The sequence below is a fragment of the Athene cunicularia genome, assembly GCF_003259725.1.
Source record: "Athene cunicularia isolate RWA chromosome 25 unlocalized genomic scaffold, athCun1 chr25_part1, whole genome shotgun sequence".
Lineage (NCBI taxonomy): Eukaryota > Metazoa > Chordata > Aves > Strigiformes > Strigidae > Athene > Athene cunicularia.
The window spans coordinates 756,667-768,878 of record NW_020799134.1 but is presented as its reverse complement, the minus strand read 5'-3'; the positions used below and the strand labels follow the sequence as shown (position 1 = coordinate 768,878).

At 52.6% G+C, this 12,212-nt stretch overlaps 1 long non-coding RNA gene across 3 annotated transcripts in view; it reads right to left on the bottom strand.

Moving 5' to 3' along the window:
* Positions 1 to 1,639: 1,639 nt before the first annotated feature.
* Positions 1,640 to 12,212, bottom strand: part of LOC113488679 — an 11,155-nt gene continuing 582 nt past the window's right edge. The window contains exons 2-4 of one of the 3 annotated variants that reach the window (XR_003399961.1): positions 10,043 to 10,146; positions 9,265 to 9,644; positions 1,640 to 1,670 (exon numbers count right to left, since the gene is read on the bottom strand). This is a non-coding gene — a long non-coding RNA (uncharacterized LOC113488679). Of the gene's footprint in view, positions 9,645 to 10,042; positions 10,147 to 12,212 lie in introns of all 3 variants that reach the window. The other 2 variants (XR_003399962.1, XR_003399960.1) reach the window with 2 other exon arrangements.

The window sequence follows — 12,212 nt, the reverse complement described above, 5'->3', positions numbered from 1 at the left end:
ACAAGAGAACAGCCGGACCCTTAATGACATAAAAATAACAGAGGTCAGCGTGAGAGCTGGGCACAGGAGGACCAGCGCCAGCATGGAGACGCACCACGGCCGGCGGCGAGGGCAGAGCTGGAAGGAGAGAGGAGCCAAAGCCCTTCCGTACCCTCCTTTAGACGGAGCACCAGCCCCGGGAGCCTGGCCTGGCCCCTGCCCTGCCTGCTCGCAGCTCTCGGGTGCCGTCTCCTCAAGCCCAGCCCGGCGCCACCCCACAGCTTGTGTCCGCCACCCAGCTGGGGTGCAGGAGGGACCTGGAGCAGGTGGGGCTGGAGTGGGGGGAGCCCGGTGCATGTTCTGACCGTCGCATGTGTGACCCAACCACCACGTGTGGGCTCCAACCTTCGCGTGTGGGCTCCAACCTTCGCATGTGGGCTCCAACCTTCGCGTGTGGGCTCCAACCATCACATTTGTGCCCCAACCATCACACATGTGTGTGCTCCAACCACCATGTGTGTGCTCCAACCCTCATGTGCAAGCTCCAACCATCATGTGTGTGCTCCAACCAGCGTGTGTGGGCTCCAGCCATCATGTGTGTGCCCCAACCATCACACAGGTTGGCTCCATCCATCATGTGCAAGCTCCAACTATCATGTGTGTGCTCCAACCATCACACACGTGGGCTCCAACCATCATGTGGGTGCCCCAACCATCACACATGTGTGTGCTCCAACCACCATGTGTGTGCTCCAACCCTCATGTGCAAGCTCCAACCATCATGTGTGTGCTCCAACCAGCGTGTGTGGGCTCCAGCCATCATGTGTGTGCCCCAACCATCACACACATGTGCTCCAACCATCATGTGCAAGCTCCAACCATCACGTGTGTGCTCCAACCATCACGTGTGTGCTCCAACCATCACGCGTGTGCTCCAACCATCACGTGTGTGCTCCAACCATCACGCGCATTCTCCATGAACCGCAACCACACTCCATCCACCACGTGCACACACTCCGGCCAGGCCTGGTTTAAGGAGGGTGCGGACAAGACTATGCCTTGGGAAGAGGGGCTGGAGAAGTCCAGAGGATGCCAAGGGCGTTTTCACCCCTGCACACAGACCTCAGCCAGTGCACCAGGGTCTTCATCTGCGTTAAAGCCTCCAGGCACGCTCTTAATGTTACCTCTCTAATAATAATATTTCATCTGCCTTATCTGATTAGGTTAGGCTCATTTGATTTTTGCAAAACACCTTTAATCACCTTGCAAATTCCCCCTCATTATAAACAGAGCCACCACAAACATTTTCAGCAATTCAAGTTTTATTTTCAGCAATCCTCTTATTTTTTTATATGCAAGAAAGGCAGTTGTAAAAAAAAAATATTTAAAAATATGAACAAGACAGAGGCTGAGAAAACATTAACAAGGCCCTGTGCTTTCTGCTAAAGTGCCTTCATTTCATTATCATTAAATTTGCGTAGTAATTAGATTTCGGTGCATGAATATTTTAAAAAAAATGTAACAGACAGGCTGTCAAAAAAAAGCACGACAACATCAATTCGATAATTTTTTAGACAGAGACATTCATAAGCAATTAACACAGATTTTCTGGGTTTGGAGACTTTTTCCTTTCTATTTTTCTTCTATTTTTTTTTTCTTCTTCTTTTTCCTTCCAGCCTTGTGTTATTCACCTGAAATCAAAAGAAAAAGAGAATCGCTGTAAACATCAGCACTTCCATTTCTGCTCTTTTTTTCCCGGTTTGCCAACATGCGAACATGATCCCGGTGCCGTTTTTCCCTCTCGCTGGCCGCGCGGAGCCCTCGCTTAGCATGCTCCGGCGCTCCTCTCCCCCGCCTCCCACCCCAGCCTCGCTAAAAACACAGGCAGGCGCGAGGTTGGGTCATCCATCAGACCTCCCCACTCCTGCAGGACCAGATTAAATTAAGGTTGCATGAAGCTTCTGTCTTGATCTTCAGGCATTTCTGCTGAAAACAGTGATTTTGATCACTATTTGCATAATTGTACAGTTACGTATTCACCGGGTCTCTAATTATACGATCTGTGTTCGACACCGCTCCAGACGAGGCGAGGCTTGCGAGGGGCATACTAAACCAGCTCCTCGCCAGTTATCCCCCACGCCCCGGGCCTGATCCTGGCTCCAGGTGAGCTCAGGGACGACCCCCTTCCCACAGCTCCTCCCGGCAGGCTTGTGACCCCCAAATCGCAGTGGACACAGCCCCGTGCTTGCCCTCCCCACCCCGTTTGCGTGCGAGACGCACGCCGAGGAGGATGCTGGCCCCAGAACAGAGGGGTTGGGGTTGGGGTACCAGTTCCTGCCCTACAGCTACCTCAAAGCCCCCCTGCAGAGCCGTCGTCCTCTGGGTTTCACCCAAAGGGATTCAGTTGAGGTGCAACACCCTGAGCCTCTCTCTTGCTCGTGTTGCACGTTTCCAACAAGACCAAAAGGTGGATGGGAGACAACGTAGTCCCAGATTTCCCCCTTTTTCCCCCTCCTCAGAGGTCCCAGAAGAACCTCACACCCAAGAAAGAAATCCAACCCAGGGGCTGTTTCCTGGGATGACTCAAGATCTGGGCTGTTTTGGAGGTTGGGGGTAGCACAGAGCAGGTTCAGGCTGTGCCTGGGACCGGCACAGACCCCAGACTACATTTCCCCTACGACTGACACGGTGCCACCAGCCCCGCGAAGACGCCCAGGGAGAAGCTGGTTCCTCACCATCAGCTTCTTGCACTTGCAGGGGGGCAAGTTCCTGCTCCCTCCTGAGCTCTTCATTTGGAAAGCAGCAACGTTTGGGCTTCCAAAGTTCCTGGGTTTAGTCCTAAATCCTTGAAATACTCTAGAAAAGGGGCCTCTTCCCTCCAGGCATCCCAAGTCCTTCAGAAATCCCGTCCGTATTTTAACCGAGTCCTCAAAATGCCGAGAGCCCAACGTTAGGTTTGTGCAAGGTTTTGCAGTAAGCTCCACTTGGGACAGCTCAGGGTTATTGCGGACAGGTAGCCAAAATGATCTTTGCGGGTCTTAAAGAACATGCACCAGAGCTAACGAGCGTGCTGGGAAGAGAAAGCAATAACAGAAATCCACACATCCCCCCAGTTATTTGACCTAAACATATGGGGTTGTTAAAAAAAAAAAATAAAAAATCTGCGTCTGTTATTTTTTATTATTGCTATCATCGCGATCATCATCTCGGGCAAATTAAGAATACACAAAACAGCCACACACAAAGAAAATCCTAGACCTCAACTCAGGTCATGCCTTCCTCAAATCTCCTTTGCAAGGTTTTATCGGCAAGAGCAGGGAGTAGAAGCAGTTGGTACAAGCAGCTGAAAGACCAAATCAAAAGCATGTGAGCAGATTAAAGAATCAATCTCTCCGTTTGATGCAGAGGAAATCCCACTAATTATAAAGAAGGGGCTTATTTCCTGGAGTCACTCTGTTTGAAGTCATCAAAACTAGTAATACTTAATTACTCTACTTTATGGAATATATAACATCGAGCCCCTTCTCCCACTTGCCAGTTCTCTGATGCCATCTCTGGCGCTGGGGGTTCCAGGGGGTTGTGGTGATGTTCCTCCCGTACCTATGCACTTATTTATTCAAATGAAGCCCTTAACAGCCCTCGCATGAGCCTGCGGGGAAGCATTTAAACGTGCTTTAAAAGGAGGTTATAATGAAAAAAAAAATTTAAAAAAAAATAAAATCAAGTGATTTAGCCATGCAAGCTACCTGGCTATTATCGCAAGCATGTGTGCACGCCGTGCCAGCAAACACCTTCCGAATCCGGTATTTAGAGCTAAACCAAAGTGAAGGTATTTGCCCCGTCCTAATCCTTGGAAAGGGAAAGGGGACTGGCGGTGGTGTCACTGGAACTCGCCCTCCACAAGCCCTCCTTGGGGCCTTGCTGAGCAATCTCTGAATGCCCAGGTAAGAGAAGAGCGAGCTGCCAGCCCGTGCTTTATGGGCACAGCTAGATTACATCCATAGATAGACCAAAAAAAAAAAAAAAATTACATTCAGGCATTTTGAGGAAAAAAAAAGAGTGACAGGTAGGCACGGGAACTTCTCAGAACTGATATAAAGATATTTAATATCAAGGACTGTCTGATTTTCCTCGTCTCTCCAGGCGGCTGTAGGGCAAAGCTGGTCAGGATGTGCTTTGCTCGAGGGCCAACAACTGCCAGTCTCATGAAACACCACGTTAAATCTCCAGTTTCTGGAGCCAGGTGATGAACGTGGAGGGGAATCATAGCTTTCATTTTTAAAAAATAGCAATAAGCATATTTTTACAGGTTGAGAGAAACCTTGAAAACCATGAGCCAAGAGATTCAGGCGGGGACAGGCAAGTAAGTTAATTTTTATTAAGTTTTGCTGTTCTCGATGTTGTCTCGAGGGGAGATGAATACTCCTGAGTGTATCCTGGAACTGAAGCTGCTCCCAGGACCCAGGTCCTCAAGCAAAGCCATTCCCAGCAAGGGAGTGAAGCTCAAGGGAGCAGAACCCTCTCCCAGGATGAGACTGGGGGCTCTAAGCCCATCACTCCTCAAAGGCAACCTCCAGGGAGCAGGTTTCGTGACGAGCTGCCTATTTGTGTGACAGGGGAGCACCGGGACAACCCAACTTTGGGTTTGACTTGCTCAACCCTGGCTGGTTACAAGACATTTTTTCCCAATTGCTCTCTTTTTCCAACTCAACTGGTAAATTTTGGAGGCGGAGGGGGAGACAGGAGCACATATCTTCCTTCATCACCACCTACACACACCTACCCGGGTCTACGGGTGCTACCCAGACATCACTACTACTAGGAGTAACAATAATTCCTGGAGTTTCTCCCAGATGACTGAGTGCAGCTGGGGGAGCGCAGGGGAGATGTGGAGCTATGTGCCACTGTTTGAAATTCTGCACATACCACCCCGCGTCGGGAACGTCCCAGGAATGCTGCTGTGGAGTCATGAGGCTTCACAGCCAGGAACTGGGGGTGAAAAGGGTATTTTTATTTTTTTTTCCCTAAGACGGAAAGGGAAGAAATCTGCTAAACCCAGGTTTGACCTGACTGGGAAATGCAACTGGGCTCCACGCTAGTTCAGCCATCCTGAAAAATCCCTTTTAAGATGTCTGAGCTTTGTGAAAGCACCAAACCAGAGCACAGCTCTAAAAACCTCTCGACCCGCGCAAGGACCCTCGCGATTTTGCTGCGGGTGGGAGAAGGGGCGAGTGCCAAGCTCAGCAGCACCCACGCCGCAGGGCAGGGCTTGGCACCTCATTGCTCCCCTGCTCTGGGTTATGCCCTTCCTTGCTGTTTTGTTTCGGGTTTTTTTTTCAGATTAAAGTCCCAGAATCACCCCAGCACTGCTGGGCTGTGCAGGAGGATGGATGTGCAGTGTGGCATCCGCACAGACCCGGGGGATGAGAGCTCAGTTTCCAGCCCAGTGACACATCTGCTGTGTCCCCAGTACTGCATGCCCCCCCCCCCTTGGGGTTCTCCTTTAGAGAGGGAGCATCCGCCCGGAGAGGGCCAGCTCCGAGCTCTCTTTGCGGAATCTTTTGCACGCTTGCATAATATGAATCAAAATAATATTTCCCTGAGCAACACAGGGAGCATTCCAGCATTTAGCCCCTTGCAGGTGATGGGAATAGATCGAGCTGGACCTGAAATCAAACTCGCACAGCTCAGCCCCTCCGGAACTGAGAAAAACCCAAGATGAGCCCATCACAAAGAATTTTTTGCTTTGCCTCTTCAGCTCTAAGGTACAGAAGGAGGAAAAGAAGGATCCACTGCGAGGTGAACATCCCCGTCTTTGTTGGCTGGTAGAAGAGCAGCAAAAAAGGAATTGGATTTTATCCAAAGATAACAAAGCTCTCCAGGCCTGGAGATGTTCCTCCCTGCAATCTATCATGGGCACAGGCAGCACCAAGGAGCAGACCCAGGTCTGAGCTCTGGGTCTCCAATAACCTACTGCTGCTGCAGGACAGGCTCTGGGCAGGCAGACTTAAACTCCAGCCTGGTTCTAGCTCTGTCCTACATCAGAGGCCCCTGCACTGCTCCCAGCAACAGAGCACAAACTAAAGTTTTTGGGGGCTGCTTCTTCGCTCGCTGCCCTGAGGCCACAGGTGACAGAGGGTTTCCCTGTACGACCTCAAAAAGGGATGCAGGCTGGAGCAGACTTCTGTGCCTGGAAAATAAACACATCCCCAAGACCTAAACCTTTCCATAAGTTAAGCAACAAGGGCTTAGATGCTCTTCTCGGAGGGCTGCGGGAAGGGGGTCCCGCTCCCTGCTGACTCTCTCCAGAGGAAGGGGCGAGCAGATCCCCAGCGCCGCCGCGGAGCGAGGACCCCGCCGCAGCCCGGCCGAGGTCTGTTTGTCACTTTTCCTTCATTATTTGCAGTTTGTACACAGGCGTCATTAGGGATTCATTCGGTTTCCCTAGCAGCAGGCATTAGTCTGGCTTCCCTTTCCCCCTTCTCTCGCCAGCGCCCTTTATTTTTAGTGTCTTATTTACAGTTTGACAGAGTAACTGTAACCCTTGCAAGCTACTCCAGCGGCTTTAATCGGGGGAATAATGGGTCCTGTCTGGCGATGAATAGAATTTAGGGGACAGATTGTTCCACACTCGCCCGGTGGGGTAATTTATTTATGTGCGCACTTGTCAGGAGGAGAAAGGGACGGGGGATCTGTATGCGCCGAGGACACTGCCGGCACTGAAAGGGAAGGGAGAATGGAGCCAAATGCCCCAGATCCCGCTGCCCCCCCACTCCGGCAGCTGAATGCCTCCGGTGGCCGTGAACTTGGAGGGGCCGAAAGCCCCATTCCCAGGCCCTCGGCACGTCAGCGGGGCCGCCGAGCGACTGGGCTGCCGGCAGCAGGGCTCGGGGCTCCAGATGGGTCCGGCCGCGGCGGGCAGCCCTCCCCGGCACTGCCCCGCATAGCCGCGGCGCGGGGAGCACGTCCCATAGCAACGGTACAGTAGCAGGAGCACAGCGGGGGTCTGGGAAGAGAGGCAAAGCCCTCGGAAAAATACAGGATGGGTCCAGACAATGGCCCTCTCTCATATCATAAATTACACGGCGGCGACAAAAAGGGGACGGATGCTGCCCTCTTCTCTGCTCCCACAGCCCGAGTGCTTGCGGGGTGCTGGTGGGCATCCCTGGGCATGGGGACGGTGGTGGCACAAGGGAGAGGTGGTGGCATTGCACCTACCAGCCCCCTCACCTTTTTCCTGTCCCCTAAAACGCATCTCCTTCGTGCCACAGCATCCCTGTTTTCTGCCCAAAATGCTGCCTGAGCATCCAGCACCCGGGCACTGGAGTTGTCCGTCGCACCGTGACCGTGGTCCCTCAGCAACGCTGATGGTGCCCAGGATCGGGGAGAAACGGCTCCTGGGCTGGAGGTGGGACGTTTCCTCCTTCTTCTGTTCTTCAGAGAAAAGGCCCTTTTGCTCCTTTTTCCTCTCTGTGGCTCAAGGCCGGGAACATTTTGCATCTAGAGCCGATGGCAGCAACGACTCAGTTCAGCTTGTCCCACAAGGTTTTGCCCGGCGATGGCTGGGGCCGGACCAGGCTCCATCGCTGCCATCCCTGCGTTCCCATGCAAAACAGGACAGCGGGATCCACCGAGCAGGGAGGGTTCACCCCACAGAGACTCCCAGAAGAAGCGGGACAGACGTGCAGGAGGTCCCTTCACACCCACAACCAACCAGGCAACATCAGGCTAAAAGAGAAGGTGGCTCAGGCTGAACCCACCCGGACCCAGACACGGAGGCGCTGCAGCACCACCACAATTTGTTGCTGATGTCCCTTAAACGTCTCCCCTCTTGGCCTGGCTCCTCCCTACACGTGGCACCTTTCCTTTCCAAAAAAGCCTTAAGGTTAGCGTATAATTACACTTTCTACCTAAGACCCTGAGCCCCGTTAACGGCAGCCACAGAGCATCGCTCTGTTCCTGGGGTTTTACCCATTTACTGGTGTACTGGGAGAGCTGGGTGACCACTGGGAGCCCGAGCATGGGTAGATGTCCAAGCAAGCACCCAGACCCACCCCAGGTTCCTCTCCCGCAGGTGAGCAGGCTACAAGGACCGCGGTTTCTGGCTACATTAGACCTGAAACCATGGGAGCAGCGAGCTAGTGGATGGCAGAGGAGGACTGAATCGGACAGAGAGCACCACGATGTCATCTCCAGGCCATGGTGCAGAGAAGCACAAAGTCTCCTCTGGGTGTCCACTGGCCGGGGAACAGCCCGTGCCATGCTCCTGGCATTGCTCTGCTGCCACCCCGGGACCAAAGGGGGTGTGCTGGCTGCTTCGGGAGCAGGGTCTGACTGGTGGGGCCCCAGCCTGGTCCCACGGGCAGTGAGAGATCTGAGGCAGCCTGGGCATGCTGGAGTGGGGCCGCACATCGAGGTTGAGGCAACATCTGTCCCGACACAAGGCCAGGACCTCACTCGAGGGCCCCCCGCCAGGTCACGGCCGAGGGACACCCTCAGACCAGGAGCCTGTTTAGGGAAGACCTTCCCCTTGGCAGAGAGAACAAGACCTCTCCTTGCTCAGCTGATCTCAAGCCAAGGCAAGAGTCGTTGCTCACACTTAAAAAATGCAAGAAAAAGGTCTTTGCACCGGAAACCCGTGGGGTTTTCGCTGTCCCATGCCCCAGGCAGCCTGGCTCTGGAGGTCAAGGGCAGCCCTTGTACCGCTCCATCCCACCGCGAGAGGAGAGCGGTGACGATGGCAGCGAGACCTGCGGCAGGACTGCGTCGGGCCTGGGGGGGGAACCCCCTCGTCCGGGTACAATGACTGTCTATTCTGCTGATCACAAGCCTAATCCTCTTTGGTTTTTAATTGGCATTTGGGCTAAGCTGATTTAAACCTCTTCACCTTGTTGGGTCCCCCCCCTCCCCACTTCTTTCTTTTCTCTCTTTTTTTTTTTTTTTTTTTCAACGCTGCCATCACCAAGTCCCCGGCACAATGACATCTTTGTGCGAGGGCGAGAGGAGAGGAAAGGGGAAGGGAGGGGGAGAAGGGAAATGTGCTGAACCCACTCGGAAACAATGCGGAGTTTGTGATTCAGACTTGACCACTGGCAAAGGACCCGCTTCAGCTGCGCCTTGTTAATAAACGCACTGTCCCTTCCCAGCCCCTCTCCCCCTGCCCATCACCTCCGCCTCAGGCCAGCTGCCCACCGGCGCGGGCTCTACCTGCTGTCCCCACCCCTTGGTGGATGCAGCATCCCCGCGCCGTGCCGCAGCGGTACCCACATCCCACCCCAGTCTCACCATCGAGCTGCCCCCAGGGCGATGCGCAGTGGCGGGACGGGGACGTCCCGGTGTCCTCTCCACCCCATCCGTCCCCAAAGCCGAGCTGGTGTCCCCACGCTGAAGGCGCGTGCTGGCCGGCAGCCCTGAGCAGCCTGGATGGATGCTGGTGCAAATCTCAATCTACGTTGTGTTCCAGGCCAGGGTCTGCTGGCAGGAGAAGGAAGAGGAGGAGGAGGGTGGCGCATGCAGGATCAGCCATGGCGAGGGGCTTCTGCTGAGGGTCCCACAAGACAGGTCCTGCTGGCAGCTCCTTCGTGGCCAGGCTCTCATGGCTTTTGGAGGTGGGATTTTTTTCCCATATAGCCCCCGCTCCTGGGTTCACGTTATAGTGAGCAGATCTGAGTTAAAAACAAAAGCAACAGAAACACCTTTATTATCCTTTTTCCATTTAAGAGCCCAAAAAACTCCAAAGAACCCCAAAAGGAGTCCTTTCTTCCTGAGGTTGGGAAAGACACTTCTCATGGGGTTTGAGGTTAACAAACCTGCGATAAGAGAAATTAAACACAGAACAAAACCCACAGTTGTTTGAGACTTCGGGCCGAGCGGATGATGAGGAAGGTTCTGGCAACCACGGAGCTTTTGGCCTCTCTTTTTCCCCATAATGTGGTCACTGTGGTCCCGCACCAGAGCATTCGCTATAGGGACACTCAGCCCGCCTGATGCTAGAGACTGCCCAGTTTAAGAGCTTATGGAAAGCCTTTAAAAAAAAATAATAATAATAAAAAAATCCACTTACCAGGAAATTCCCCGCGAACTTTCACCAGGGCCAGAGACCCGCGATTTGCCAGCCAGAAAATGAGCAGAGCATCATGTAGGGTGAATGTGGGTGAACGCTCCTCCCTGGCAGGGAGAGAAAGAAAAGAGGATGGGAACACGTTAAATGTCAGCCCTGTCCTCCCCTGGCTGGATTACACCAGAACAGGGAGATTACAGCCACGTTTCTGGCAGAAAAGGGGAAGGAAGAAGAGGGAAGTCAGCTGGAAAACTCTCGGCATCCCTGTAACTGAGCTGGTTTCCAAAACTGAGCCCTGTGGAGATGCCCCAGCGGGTCTCCAGCCCTGCGGGGAGCGAGAGGAGCTGGAATCTGCTCCGGGGGGATTTGAAATAGGGGAAAGCTCTTGCACTGTCGCCGTCCCTTGTCCCTGCCGAGCAGGGTGCCAGCCAGCGTCCTGCTGCGGTCTCGGCGGCAACCCGGCCAAGCCCAAGCTTTCAAGAATTACAAGGCAGGACCAAAAGCTGTAAATCTAAGTAAAAAAAAATTTATTTTTTTTTTTTTCCCCCCATTTGACTTCTGTGGAACCGTGTTCTCCAGGGCTCGCCCCCTCCCCAGGGCAGCGGCTGCTCTATCAAAGCACCTAAAAGCCAAAACCGAACCCAGCAGCACCCTGAGACCCGGAGGGGAGCCGAGCTGCCCCGAGCGCATCGCCATGGCCGAGCCGGGAGGGACCCATCACCAGTGGGAGCTGCGTGGAGGGAAGATGCTTGGATGAAATGCAGAGAAACCCCACACACTGCTTCCCCGTGACCTTAACCCCAGCTCTCTCAACCCCAGGGACCAAGTGGGAGAGCTCCAGCACAGGCAGAATCCCTGCCTAAAAATAACAAAAATCAGCTGCCAGACGCTGCTCTGTATTGCTTTGGAGCATCCTTACAGAATTATTTCTTATTTTAATATTAAATATTTTATATTTAAATTATTTTATATGTTTTTCATCTGTATAAACTCTGCTTTCATCCACGGCTGTTCACTGGCTGCACACCGGTTTAAACACCCAGTATAGAATTTTGTTTAATAGAGAAAAGTGCTTGGGCCAGAGAAAGAGCCTTTTCTCCTGCCCATTAGCCCCATAAATCATTGATAACGTTGTAGAAATCAGAGAGATAACCCGATTCTGTGGAAATTAAGTGATGGAGAGCGAATGAGTGGCACTGGTGGGAGCAGAGCAGGGATGCCCAGACCCGTCCACTTCTCCTAACCCCACTTCCAACCCATTAATGTGCCCCGTTCGAGGGGAAGAATGAGAAAAAAAGGAAAAAAAAAAAAATTAAAAATCCTCCAGCACGGACCAAAGGTTATAAATAAAAGCAGTGAGAAATCAACTAAGTAGATGCAGCTTAGCCAGATCGCTAAGAGCCTTAGTGCATTTTTGCAAGCTTTAGGGAAGTATTTCCCATTCCTGACTAAGAAGGTTGGGCAGGCGGAGGGGAGCACAGGGCTGCCACCCTCCACCGCGGCTCCCGAAGCGTCACCATCGCCGGGGACAGCGGCCAAGGCCACCAAAAGGGAGATGCCGGGGTCAATCCTCACTTCCCTGGTCCCTTCCCTTCACAGACCCCAGCCAGGGACCAGGGTTGAGGCGAACCAGCCACGCTTCCCCCCGGGGATGACCCCAGCCAGGCACGTTTGGGGCTGCAGCATCAGCCCACCATGAAAAAAAAAAAAAAATTAAAAAAAAAAAATTAAAAAAATTTATTTTCCTGCTAAACATAAATTTCTGGTTATTTTTAATCTGCTTTCAAAATTCCCGTCACATCAGGGTTAAACTCGCTCGACATATTTAGGCTTTTAAGTTTCTGGGTCTCATGGCAACAGAGGGATGGGGAGAAATTAAAAAGAACAACAAACGTGGCCTCATGCAACCACAAGCCTCTCACAACAGGCTCTCCAGACAAAAACACCCCAAAATATTTCAAGCGCTGTAATAAAATGAATCGGTTCTCACCCCGCCAGGTTGTATGTTGTATAAAGTGATTTTTTTTTTTTTTTCCCCTCTCTGATATTAACCTTAGCGCAATAACTTCGTACCCACAAATCATCTGGACCAGGTGAAGCCTCTCACGCCTCTGCCCATCATGCGCAAGGACGGGATGAATTCGCTCGTGCTTCACGTTGATTTTTTTTTTTT